The sequence below is a fragment of the Hemiscyllium ocellatum genome, chromosome 31, assembly GCF_020745735.1.
Source record: "Hemiscyllium ocellatum isolate sHemOce1 chromosome 31, sHemOce1.pat.X.cur, whole genome shotgun sequence".
NCBI lineage: Eukaryota > Metazoa > Chordata > Chondrichthyes > Orectolobiformes > Hemiscylliidae > Hemiscyllium > Hemiscyllium ocellatum.
The window spans coordinates 53,759,621-53,771,860 of record NC_083431.1 but is presented as its reverse complement, the minus strand read 5'-3'; positions in this window follow the sequence as shown (position 1 = coordinate 53,771,860).

Sequence of the window (12,240 nt, the reverse complement as noted above, 5' to 3'; positions counted from 1 at the left end):
ATTTTGAATCTCACCCATTTGCTCTGACTCCACACATCTCTTTCCTCCTTTGCCCTTCAGTGGGCCAACCTACTAGTTACCCTCTTGCTCCTTATATACGAATAAAAGGCTTTGGAGTTGTGGTTAGCACTGCTGCCTCACAGCACCAGAGGCAACTGACTGTGTGGAGTTTGCACATTCCCCTCATATCTGTGTGGGTTTCCTCCGGGTGCTCCGTTTTCCTCCCACAGTCCAAAAATGTGCAGGTTAGGTGAATTGGCCATGCTAAATTGGCAGTAGTGTTAGGTGAAGAAGTAAATGTAGGGGAATGAGTCTGAGTGGGTTGCGCTTTGGTGGGTCAGTGTGGACTTGTTGGGCCGAAGGGCCTGTTTCCACACTGTAAGTAATCTAAAAACATTGGCTAGAGGAGGGACAGAAATGGTTGCTGCAGATGCCGGATTTAGACATTCCAATAAGAACAGAGAAGATGGTTTGGAGGGGGGGAGGGGTGGGGTGGAGTGGAGGTGGGGGTGGGGGGGGTGGGGGAAGGTTAGCGGTGTGGCATTGTTAATCGAGGATAGTATTACATAAGCTGAGATAACGTTTGAGGACTCATCCACTGGGGTAGTTTGGGCTGAGGTTAGAAACAGGAAATGAGAGGCCACCCTGTTGGGACTTTTCTATAGGCCTCCGAATTGTTCCAGGGATGTAGAGGAAAGGATAGCAAAGATGATTCTCAATAGGAGCAAGAGTAACAGAGTAGTTGTTATGGGGGACTTTAACTTCCCCAATATTGACTGGGAATATTATAGTTCAGGCGGGTCAGTTTTTGTTCAATGTGTGCAGGAGGGTTTTCTGACACAGTATGTAGACAGTCCAACAAGGGGCAATGCTATATTGGATTTGGTACTGGGGAATGAATCTGGCCAGGTGTTGGGTTTGGAGGTAGATGAGCACTTTGGCAATAGTGACCACAATACAGTTATGTTTACAATAGCATTGGGCAGGGATAGGTATATACCTCAGCAAAAGAGGTATAACTGGGTGCAAGTCAATTAAGGTGCAATTAGGCAAGATTTAGGATGCATAGAATGGGAAAGGAAACTGCAGGGGATGGACACTCTTAAAATGTATCCTTTCCTTATTCAAGGAACACCTCCTGCGGGTTCTTGACAGGTATATACCTAACAGGCAGGGAGGTAGTTGTCAAGAGATAGACCAGTTATGGGAAAAGTATTGGAAAAGTTATAAGAGATAAGATTTATAATCATCTGGAAAGGAATAATTTGACTAGGGATAGTCAACACGGTTTTGTGAAGAGTAGGCCCTGCCTCACTAACCTTACTGAGTTCTTCCAGAAAGTGACAAAACAGGTGAATGAAGGTAAATGTGGTGTATATGGACTTCAGTAAGGCATTTGGATAAGGTTCCACATGGTAGGCTATTGCACAAAATACGGAGTTTCGGGATTAAAGGTGACTCAGAAGTTGGCTAACTGAAAGAAGAGAGAGGTTGGTGATTGATGGGAAATGTTCATCTTAGAGCTCAGTTACCAATGGTGTGCTGCAAGGATCTGTTTTGTTTGGGGCCACTGCTGTTTCTCATTTTTATAAATGATCTGGATGTGGGCATAGAAGGATGGGTTAGTAAGTTTCAGATGACACTAAGATCGGCAGAGTTGTGGATAGTGCCGAAGGCTGTTGTGGGTTACAGAAGGACATAGATAAGATGCAGAGCTGGGCTGAGAAGTAGCAAATGGAGTTTAATGCGGAAAAGTGTGAGGTAGTTCAAATTGAAAGAAGTAACAGGAATGCAGAGTACTGGGCTAATTGTAAAATTCTTGGCAGTGTCGATGAAAAGAGAGATCTTGGTGTCCAGGTGCATAAATCCCTGAAAGTTGCCACCTAAGTTGATAGATTAGAGTGGTGCTGGAAAAGCACGGCAGGTCAGGCAGCATCCGAGGAGCAGGGAAATTGACATTTTGGGCAAAAGCCCTTCATCAGGAATCCCTTTGAAGGGCTTTTGCCCGAAACGTTGATTTTCCTGCTCCTCGATACTGCCTGACCTGCTGTGCTTTTCCTGCACCACTCTAATCTCGACTCTGGTGTCCAGCTTCTGCAGTCCTCACTTTCACCAAGGTTGATAGTGTTGTTAAGAAGGCATATGGTGTGTTGGTAGGGGGATTGAGTTTAAGAACCATGAGGTCATGCTTCAGCTGTACAAAACACTGGTAAGGTGTACCTAGAGTATTACGTACAGTTCTGATCACCGCATTATAGGAACGATGTGGAAGCTTTGGAAAGGGTTCAGAGGAGATTTACTAGGATGTTGTCTGGTATGGAAGAAAGTTCTTCCGAGGAAAAGCTGAGGGAACTTGGGCTGTTTTCATTGGAGAGAAGAAGGTTGAGAGGTGACTTCATCGAGGCATATAAGATAATCGTGGGTTAGATAGAATGGACAGTGTGTGCCTTTTTCCTCAGATGGTGATTGCTAGCATGAGGAGATTTAACTCTAAATTGAGGGGTGATAGACATAGGACAGATATTGGGGTGTAGTAGGGACGTGGAATGGCCAGCCTACAACAGTAATAGATTGGCTGATATTGAGGGCATTTAAATAGGCATTGGACATATACATGGATAATAATGGAACGGTGTAGGTTAGATGGGCATCAGATTAATTTCACATGTTGGCACAACATTGAGGGCTGTAATGTTTTATGTTCTATAACTGCAGATGCTATAAATCAGAAATATAAACAGAAGTTACTGGTAAAACTCAGCAGGTCTGGCAGCATCTCTGATGAGAAATCAGAGTTAACATTTTGGGTCCAGTGACCCTTTCTCAGAATTGAAATGTTAACTCTGATTTCTTTTTGCAGATGCTGCCAGACATTCTGAGCTTTTCCAGCAACTTCTGTTTTTTGTCTTTTGTCTTAGTGAGGCATGTCCGCCCCATGCGGATAGTGTTGGTTTTCAGGAAATGTTGAACTGCTCTTTTACACTTGCTCTTGTGTTGCCGTGACTCTTTGGTTTTCAGTTGTCTGGGCTTGAATGTTGCAAGGACCTATCTGTCGGCAGAATTGTCTCTGTATGGATAAGCCTTGGTCCAAGTAATCCCAGCATAACAGGTTTTTTTTTGCTATTTTCCATGCCCTGTTTATTTCAGGTTTTTTCCTTTTTTTGAATGACTTTTATTTTAATTGAGCAGTCACAGGCCACTACATCATTGATGGGGAGTTGGGGAATTACATCAAACATGTCCTTGTCAATGATTTGTATCACACTCTCAGAGGTCTTTGAACTGTTCTCTCCAGTAGAGGCCATCTCTTTAAAAGGATGCCATCCTTACTCCTCTTCAAGCTGAAGCCAATAATATTGGATCCATACATTGCCTTGGTGGGAAGGAAGAAACCCCAGGTTGTCCTGGTTGTCAGCATGGAGTTGCAGCTCCTTCGCTTTCTCAAACCATTGGCTCTTGATTTCCTCATTCTTCTTTGTGCTTCTGCCTTTGCTGTTGAAGGAGTTCTCCTCCTTGCCTCGCTATGATATCCTTTTGCCAGGCATGGAGATTGTTCCTCTTCTTGTCAATGAGATCTTGGATGATGTGGTCATTCTTGAACCAGTCTTGGTGTTTCCTGATTTGGAGATGCCAGTATTGGGCTGGGGTGGACAAAGTTAAAAATCACACAACACCAGGTTAGAGTCCAACAGGTTTATTTAGAAGCACTAGCTTTTGGAGTGCTGCTCCTGGTTGTAACAGCTACCTGATGAAAGAGCAGCGCTCCAAAAGCTAGTGTTTCCAATTAAACCTGTTGGACTATAACCTAGTGTTGTGTGATTTTTAACTTGGTTTTTCCCAGTCTTGCGGCTGATTATTTCTTCACTGAGATAATGGCTATCTTCAGCTCTTTTCAGATTTCCTCCACTCCATTAAAATGAACTCTTTGGAGATTTTTGTGAAGACTTTGCATGTTCGCTAACAGGGCTTTTTTTTCTGAACTGCTTCAAGTGGCATTTGGTGAACATTGATGAGCAGCTGAGCCAATGATCCAGTCACCAGTTATCTGCACCAGTCAATGTTTTGGTAATGACCTCAACCTTATGAATTTGGAATCAATGATGACGTAGTTGATCATGTGCCAATGCTTTGACTGTGGATGCCTCCAAGAAATCTTGAATTTGTCTTTTTAGTGGATCAGTGTGTTGGTAATAACTAGCTAGTGTTTCACATGTTTGGTGAGCAGGATAATCCCATTGGTGTTGCAATTGCCAACTCCTTCATTTCCAATGGTTCCTTCCCAGAGTTGGGCATCATTTGCAACCCTGGCATTGAAGATTCTTAAGGGATGTTGGTGAGGATGCTGTCTAGGGTGAAGTAATAGCCTTTTTTGGACTCACCCATGGCATCAGGGTTGGATGCACAGGCACTCAGGATCATTGCCTGCTGGCTCATGGCAAGTTGTAGACAGAGTCATGAGGTGATTGTTGGTGCTGACAGGGAGCTCTGAGAGTTAGTTATTAAGTTTGTTCTTGATGGTGAATCCAATTCCACTCATCCTGAGCTGATCCTTGGGTTTCCTTCTCCAGAAGAGAGTGTGACCAACACCTTCCCCAAGCTGCCCTTCGAGTCTCCTGCAGGACAGTGATATCGATGAAGAAGTGCCTGAGTTCACTGGCAACAAGTGTAGTGCTTCATTCCGATGATTGTGTTACTGGTTCATGTAAAAGAACAAGCAAATCCCTCTCTGTTGTACATTGTATGAAGGTGCATGAGGGTTCATTCTTACAGGGAATGGGAAAACATTCCAGGTTCAGAGATCGAGGTTGACTTTGGTTTTCAGACTGCAGGTAGGCGAGGTCACTGGATGTGTTTTCCAGCCAGGTTTGTGATGGAACAGACTATTTTTAGGTCACCATTTCTAGTTCCTCCCCCGTGTGGGTTGAACACAGTGAATTCTGAAGATGGCTGCACGGTCATGAAGACAGCTGACAAAGTGCTGTCCAGTTCATAAACCGAAAGTGAATTGACTGAGTTAAACTAACATCACCTGCACACTGGTCAGAAACTGGCATCTTCCAGATCTCTCAATCCTCTCTCTCTCACCAAAGGGTTGTGTTGTGCATAGAGGGGGTTTGAATTCCTTGATGCAGAAGCTTTGAGTGGGACATCTTTTAATGTGGGAATGCTGTTGCACATCAGCAGACACAGTGTCCTTGTCCAGATTCCAGTGACAAGGAAACCTCAATGAGCAGGGTGTGCAGAGTGAACTCTGAAGAAGGCTGCACAGTCATGAAGAAAGCTGACAAAATACTCTCCTTGTTCATAATCAGAGAGGCAGACACCACCACCTATGTGCCAGTCAGTAGCTGGCATCTTCCAGATCTCTCAATCCTATCCCTCTGGCCAGGTGGTATTATCACGAGATTATTAATCTGGAGACCAAGGTAACATCCTGGGGACTCGAGTTCAAATCCTGCCATTCAGGTGGTGGAATTTGAATTCAATAAATTTTTTTGAATTTTAATTAGCCTTTATTGTCACATGCACTTGAAGGAGTGCAGTGAAAGTTTGTAATGTGGCAATTTTCTGCTATCTTAGATACAGGATTCCTCAGTACAGAATATTTACGTAAGTATTATAGACTTGAGATAATCATAAATCAAAGTTCAACATGAGAATAAAACAGGCCAGCATGATGATTTAGTGGTTAGCATTGCTGCCTTATAGTGCCAGGGACCAGGTTTGATTCCTGCCTCAGGTGACTGTCTGTGTCAAGTTTGCATATTCTCCCTGTGTCTGTATGGGTTTCCTCCAGGTGCTCCAGTTTTCTTCCACAGTCCAAATGCTATGTAGGTTAAGTGTATTGGCCATGCTAAATTACCCATGGTGATCAGGGATGTGTAGGTTAGGTGCATTAGCTAGCGGAAGTGCAGGGATACAGGGATAGGGTAGGGGGATGGATTGAGTGGGTTGCTCTTCAAAAGTTCAATGTGCTCTTGTTAAACCAGATGGCCTGTTTCCACACTGATGGGGTTCTATTAAAAAAAGGTTTTCTTTTTAAAAAAACACTTGAATTTTAGTCTTTTGACTAAGTCTGTGCCATCCTTAAGTCTCGAGAACACACTGGGCTTCAAACCTCAAGGCCTTATTTCCAAACCCCAAGGCACTAACGTGGACCCCCAGCCCCCACACTTGCCGTGTGCAATGATGGTAAGGTGTATGTTATAGCACAATGTGACTTCATGTAATCAGTGCATCTTCACTTTATGACTTTGTGTTTGTGTAATCGCATTGTTAACTGTGTCTAGTCACATGCCAAACTGTACATGTGTTGACACTACAAAAAAAGTTTGTATAATCAAATGGTAAACTATATGTCTGTAATGATGCCGTGAAAAGTGTTTGTAGTCATGCTAAACTGTGCTTGTGATAATACTTCAACTGTGTGTGCTATCACACAGTAAACTGGCTGTGTGTAATTTCACTGACTGCATGTCTAATCATTCCAGAAAAACTGTGTGTAATTACACTAAAACTGTGTTTGTAATCATACTATAAATTGTATGTAATTACTGCTTTAAAAGAAGTGTATGCTTAATCACACTGTCTAATCACTTCCATGTCTTTAATCTGTCTGTAAACTGTGAATGTAATCACAGTGACTGAGTGTGTCATCACACTGTAAACTGTTTGCAAATAGTTGTGAACTGTATCTGAAATCACACTGTAAACTGTATGTGGATAATCACAGCAATTGCTTATGTGTAATCACATTGAACTGTCTATGAGGTCCCCTGTAATTGTTGACTACTTTGATCCCTATCCATAGTCCACAACACTTCATAGCCAGGAATGTTTAGTACCCATTTCTGCCTGGTGTGAGTCAGGTTCCTGTTATTGCCATTCTGACAACATATTAGCACTCTGTGACTTTCTGTGCGTGCAACTCCCCAATCTTGTGTATTCCTCAATGCCCTCAATTGCATTTCCTACCTGACACTTCTCGTGAACCCCTGGATATGTTTACCCTCGCTTTCCATTTCAGTAGAATATACCTGACTGTACCCAAAACTATTTTCACTTTGAATCTGGTCCACCATACAGTTACAGTTTTTCCCACCAACCTTTGACTCCAGTCTATTCAACCCAGCTCTGTTCTTGCCCTGGTGATGATCTCCCATTTTTAATAAATCTCACATTGGATTGTCCATTGTCCTTCTTGCCTGTCCACTGTCATCCTAAAATGTGTGATACAACGATCCCTGTTCACTAAACATTCCCGCATGATATTCGATTCAATCTATCCACTTCATTCTCAGGTTTAGGAGTACCTTCTTTCTTATTGGATTGGACTCATTCTGCTAATGGAAATTCTCCTTAACACAATCTCAGAACACTTGCACCTCTCTGTCCTTAGCACCACCATAGCCCTTGTCTTTATTTAGTTAATTAAACTCCCCCATTATTAATACCCCAAAATTAAACTCCCCTTTATTAATATCCTATAATTAAACCCCTCCCCATTATTAATTTATAATTAAACGCACCTATTATTAATACCCTATAATTAAATTCCCCATTATTAATATATAATTGAATGCACCCATTATTAATACCCTGTAATTAAACTCCCCCATTATTAATACTCCGTAATTAAACCCCCCCCATTATTAATACCCTATAATGCTTACACTTCTTTGTAGATTTGATCCACTAGTTCATTCCTACCAGTTGTGATAATCTACTCACCACTTTTTTGATTCTGTAGCTCTAGCCAAATTCTGTCTCTGAACCCTTTTTCTTCACAATAACACAACCCCTCCTCTTTTTCTTCCTTTCCGATCTTTCCTGAACACCCTGCAATCAGGGAGATTTAACATTCAGTGCTGCCCTTCCTATGGCAGGTCTCTGTTACTGCCACTGAATTATCATCATCCCACAAGACACCAAGCTGTGCCTGGGAACTCCCCAGATGTATTAACTATAGTCTGTATGCATGTAGCATGGCCCTGATTTACAAAGTTTTATTCCTCCCTTACTCTGACTCCACCCCGTTAACTCGCTGTTCTCATTTCTAGCGCTAGCTGCCTCTCCCAGCATTTTGTGCTCCCTGGTAGTATTCTCTCCTGGTCTCCCAACACCTCTGTTGATTTAATTTAAACTCTCCTCAACAGCACTAGCGAAATGCCCCAAGGACGTAATCCATCCAGCTTGTCCAGGTGCCATCTCATTCATAGCCAGCCCCAGTATCACTTCCTAACATGTTACACGAGATAGTCTTAGAATCCCTGCAATGTGAAATAGGCCATTCGGCCCAACAAGTCCACACCAACCCTCCACACAGAGTATCCTACGGAGACCCAATCCCCTACGCTCTCACCCCTGAACACTATGGGCAATTTAGCATGGCCAATTCACGTAATGTGCACATATTTGGACTGTGGGAGGAAACCAGAGTACGCAGAGGAAACCCACACAGACACGGGGAGAATGTGCAAACTCCATGCAGACAGCCACCCAAGGCTGGAATCAAACCCTAGTCCTTGGCACTGTGAGGCAGCAGTGCTAACCACTGGGCCACCGTGCCGCCCCACAGAATTCTTAGGAGTACAAATCCCTCCCTCCTTCATTAGTTTTCCAGCCACACATTCATCTGCCTTATCCTGCTACTTCTGTACTTGCTTACATGTGGCCTTGCATTAATCTCCAGATTACCCCCCATTTTCTACCTAGCTCCCTAAATTCTGATTGCAGTACCATCAGGGAACTGAGTACAAGATTTGGGATGTCATGTTGCGGCTTTATAAAACTTTGGTTAGGCCACGCTTAGAGTATTACATTCAATTCTGGTTGCCACATTACAGTAATGATGTGGAGGCTTTGGAGAGGGTGCAGAAGAGGTTTAACCAGGATGCTGCCTGGATTACAGGGTATGAGCTACAGGGAGAAGATAGAAAAACTCGAGTGTTTTCTCTGGAGTGGCAGATTCTGAGGGGACACTTGAAGGAAGTTTATAAAATTATGAGATACATAGATAGGGTTGATGGTCAGAATCTTTTACGCAGAGTTGAAATGTCTAATACCAGGGGACGTGTATTTCAGGTGAGAGGGGGCAAGTTCAAAGGAGATGTGAGGGGCAAGTATTTTACCCAGAGACGGGTAGGAGTCTGGAACATGCTGTCAGGAGTGGTGCTGTAGGCAGATCCAATAGGGGCATTTAAGAGACTTTTCAGATAAGCACATGAATATGTAAGGAATGGAGTGATATGGACCAAGCTCAGGCAGAAGGGACTGGTTTAATTTGGCATCATGTTTGGCTTAACATTGTGGGCTGAAAGGCCTGTTCCTAAGCTGTATTGCTCTTTGTTCTATGTTCTATGTCCCAAGTCCTTCTGCCTGTTGATGTTGTTACAACATGGACCACAACCTCTTTCTGATCTCACTCCCACAGAAGAATGTCCAGCAGCCATCCCGAAACCCTGCTCATTGTGAGGATCCACCAGCAAACCCAAGTCACAGCCTCTTGAAACCAAAGTGTCAGTAACTGAGCTGATGACTCATCTGCATGGCCCTCACCCAGCAGCCTCCCCAGACACACTGCTGTGTAGTAGTATCAACAGGATTGACTCCTGTCTGGGTGACCGTACTGCAGCTGATTTTGAGCAACATAATCATGTTCTATTGGCTGTTGACAAGTCAACATGATTGAGAGCTGTATGACAGCTGACTCGCTACTATTTAGCTGTAATTCTGCTAAGTTAGATGGTACTTACACCCAAGTTAATGGTGAGTGATCATCGGTGACAGTGTCAGCAAGAAGAATTCACCTCAGCAAGACAACCCTTAGCTTTGCCGCATTGAAGTAGGCTGTGAACTTCCATCAGGTTTGCCTCACTTCAGAATACTATACATCTGGGAAAGAAATCCCCATTGACAAAGTTCCAACCTGCTGATTTTACTGGATAATTATTTATCAGAAGTAAGTTTCTGTTTCAGACTGCAGATTTATTTAGACGGTTTATATTGGTTTCACTGTAGTGTTGCACTGAAGAAAATAAATTGTCATAATAAGGAGGCAGAACAGACTGTGGCAGGTTTGGTAATTAGAAAAATGAATGACAACAGAGGATGAAAATTACAGGTTTATCCAAAAGCATCTGAAACTGCAAACTCAACACTTGAGCACTGGGGAGGGTAGTAATTCTCAGAAACAGGAGGGTTTAGAGCAGGAGAAGGTAACACTGTAATTTTGGTGATAGCAGCTCTCCACAACTCCACATTTTCAACTGCAGCTCTGACAGAGGTGTCCTGGATACTGGTGGGAATCTCGCTCATTGAAATTGCTTTGAGTTTGAATATGGATGGACCCAGAGCAGATAATTATCATGTGTTTTTAAATTGCTTTGAAGACTTATCGAAAGTAACACAACCAAAATGGGTCCCTGGGCCACACACAGGTGACCTGTGAGTTAGGTCCAGCTTTCAGGCTGTCACTGGCCAATGTGAATAGAACCTGCTGGAGCCTCAGTGCCTTCAGAACATGTCTGGGACAATGGCCTGGTGAATAATTCTCCTTCCCACTCAGAGAACTTCAACCAGATAAGGAAGGAGTTAAAATATGTCTGACAACCTATCAAAGGAGGGACAGCACCCTCATTCACAGCAATGACAATGTGTAGTGATGGGATCAACAGTCAGGACAGAGGCATATGGGAGAGAGAGGTGTACAGGAGAGAGGGCCGTGCATGGAAGAGGAATGTATGTGGGAGCGGGGCGTATGGGGGAGAGAGGGGGTGTCCAGAGAGAAGGATGTAGGCAAGAGGGCTGTAGGATGTACATGGGAGAGGGAAGTGTTGGGCAGGGGTATATGGGAGACAGAGGTGTGCAGCAGAAATGGGTGTACAGGGAAGATTGACATCTACAATGTCCCAATAGAATGCCAGTTACCTGTTAAATTCTGTGGCCACTCGGTAACAGATCCTACAGAATTCACCACTGAGGCCAACACTTTACCTCCAAATGTCTGAGTAATGGATTCAGGAGTCTGCTGCTCACTGACTTGTGTTATATTGGTGAATAATCCCAGCGCAAATACTGGGAACCTTCCCTGAGCCTGGTCTACCTCAGTCCAGGGTCTCATTGACTGATCTATCATTGAGAATACAAGCACTGTCAAAACAACCAGGAGTTTTGATAAAGTCAGAGCAAGATCCATCCCTCAGTCTGCAGCTGGTGTGAATCCACAAGAAGATATTTATGCAGATCTGCCTCAGATTCCCTGGAAATTGACACGATTCATTCATATTGAAAAAGCATGCTTATTTGAACTGACAATAAAACACAGACAAGAACTGTCAACGCAAACATAGCCTTTTGCACATTCAATGTTAGTTTGGAAACAAAAAGGAGTAAGTTTGCCTACCAACTGAAAGTCTATAAAGTAACAGTCCTGCCCACCCTGCTCTACATATGAGAAACTTGGACCAGCGACAAAGCAAGAACCTCAATCACTTCCACCTGACCTGCCTTCAGAAGCTTCTGAAAATCAGCCAGAAGGAATAGAAGCTGAGGTGCTCACCCAAGTTAAAATGCCAAGCATCTGCAACCAATTGAGATAGTCACAACTGAGTTGGGCTGGCTACGTGGCCACGACTCTGACATCTACTTACCAAAGCCATCTTCTACAGAAAGTTCAAGACCGGGATGCACCCTCATGGCAGTAAAAGGAAATCTACAAGGACAATCACACTGCCTCACTTAGCAGTTTGGATATTCACTTTGAATCCTGAGAGAGGCTTGCCATGGTGCACTGTCTTTTGAAAATAAGTGTGTATCAGAAACAAAATGAAAATACAAGGAGAACGAATCCCAAACCAGCACCTTGTTCAAAACTCTACCACATGGTGTTTTCTGTCTTGTTTTCAGTACAATCTTCTGGACACAGAATGACCTCTGCAATCACCTTGGTACTAGTCAGAATCTTAGAGCATAGACTGACCTCAGCAATCACCTAGGTAGCTATCAGAACTATCCACACTGAAGAATGAAGAGCAATCCAATATCCAAGACTGTTTTTACTCCATAAAGCCAAGTTCACGGAACCCCTCTAGCTTACCCAGCCTGTGAGAAATCATCAATGAGGGTGGAGGGTACTACAAAAACAGCCCAATGACCACCAGGTATCTCACTGAGCCAGCCCATGGAATAGTGAAGACATTTGGACAAATCAGAAAGAGCCAGTGAGTTGCCCAGAATGAG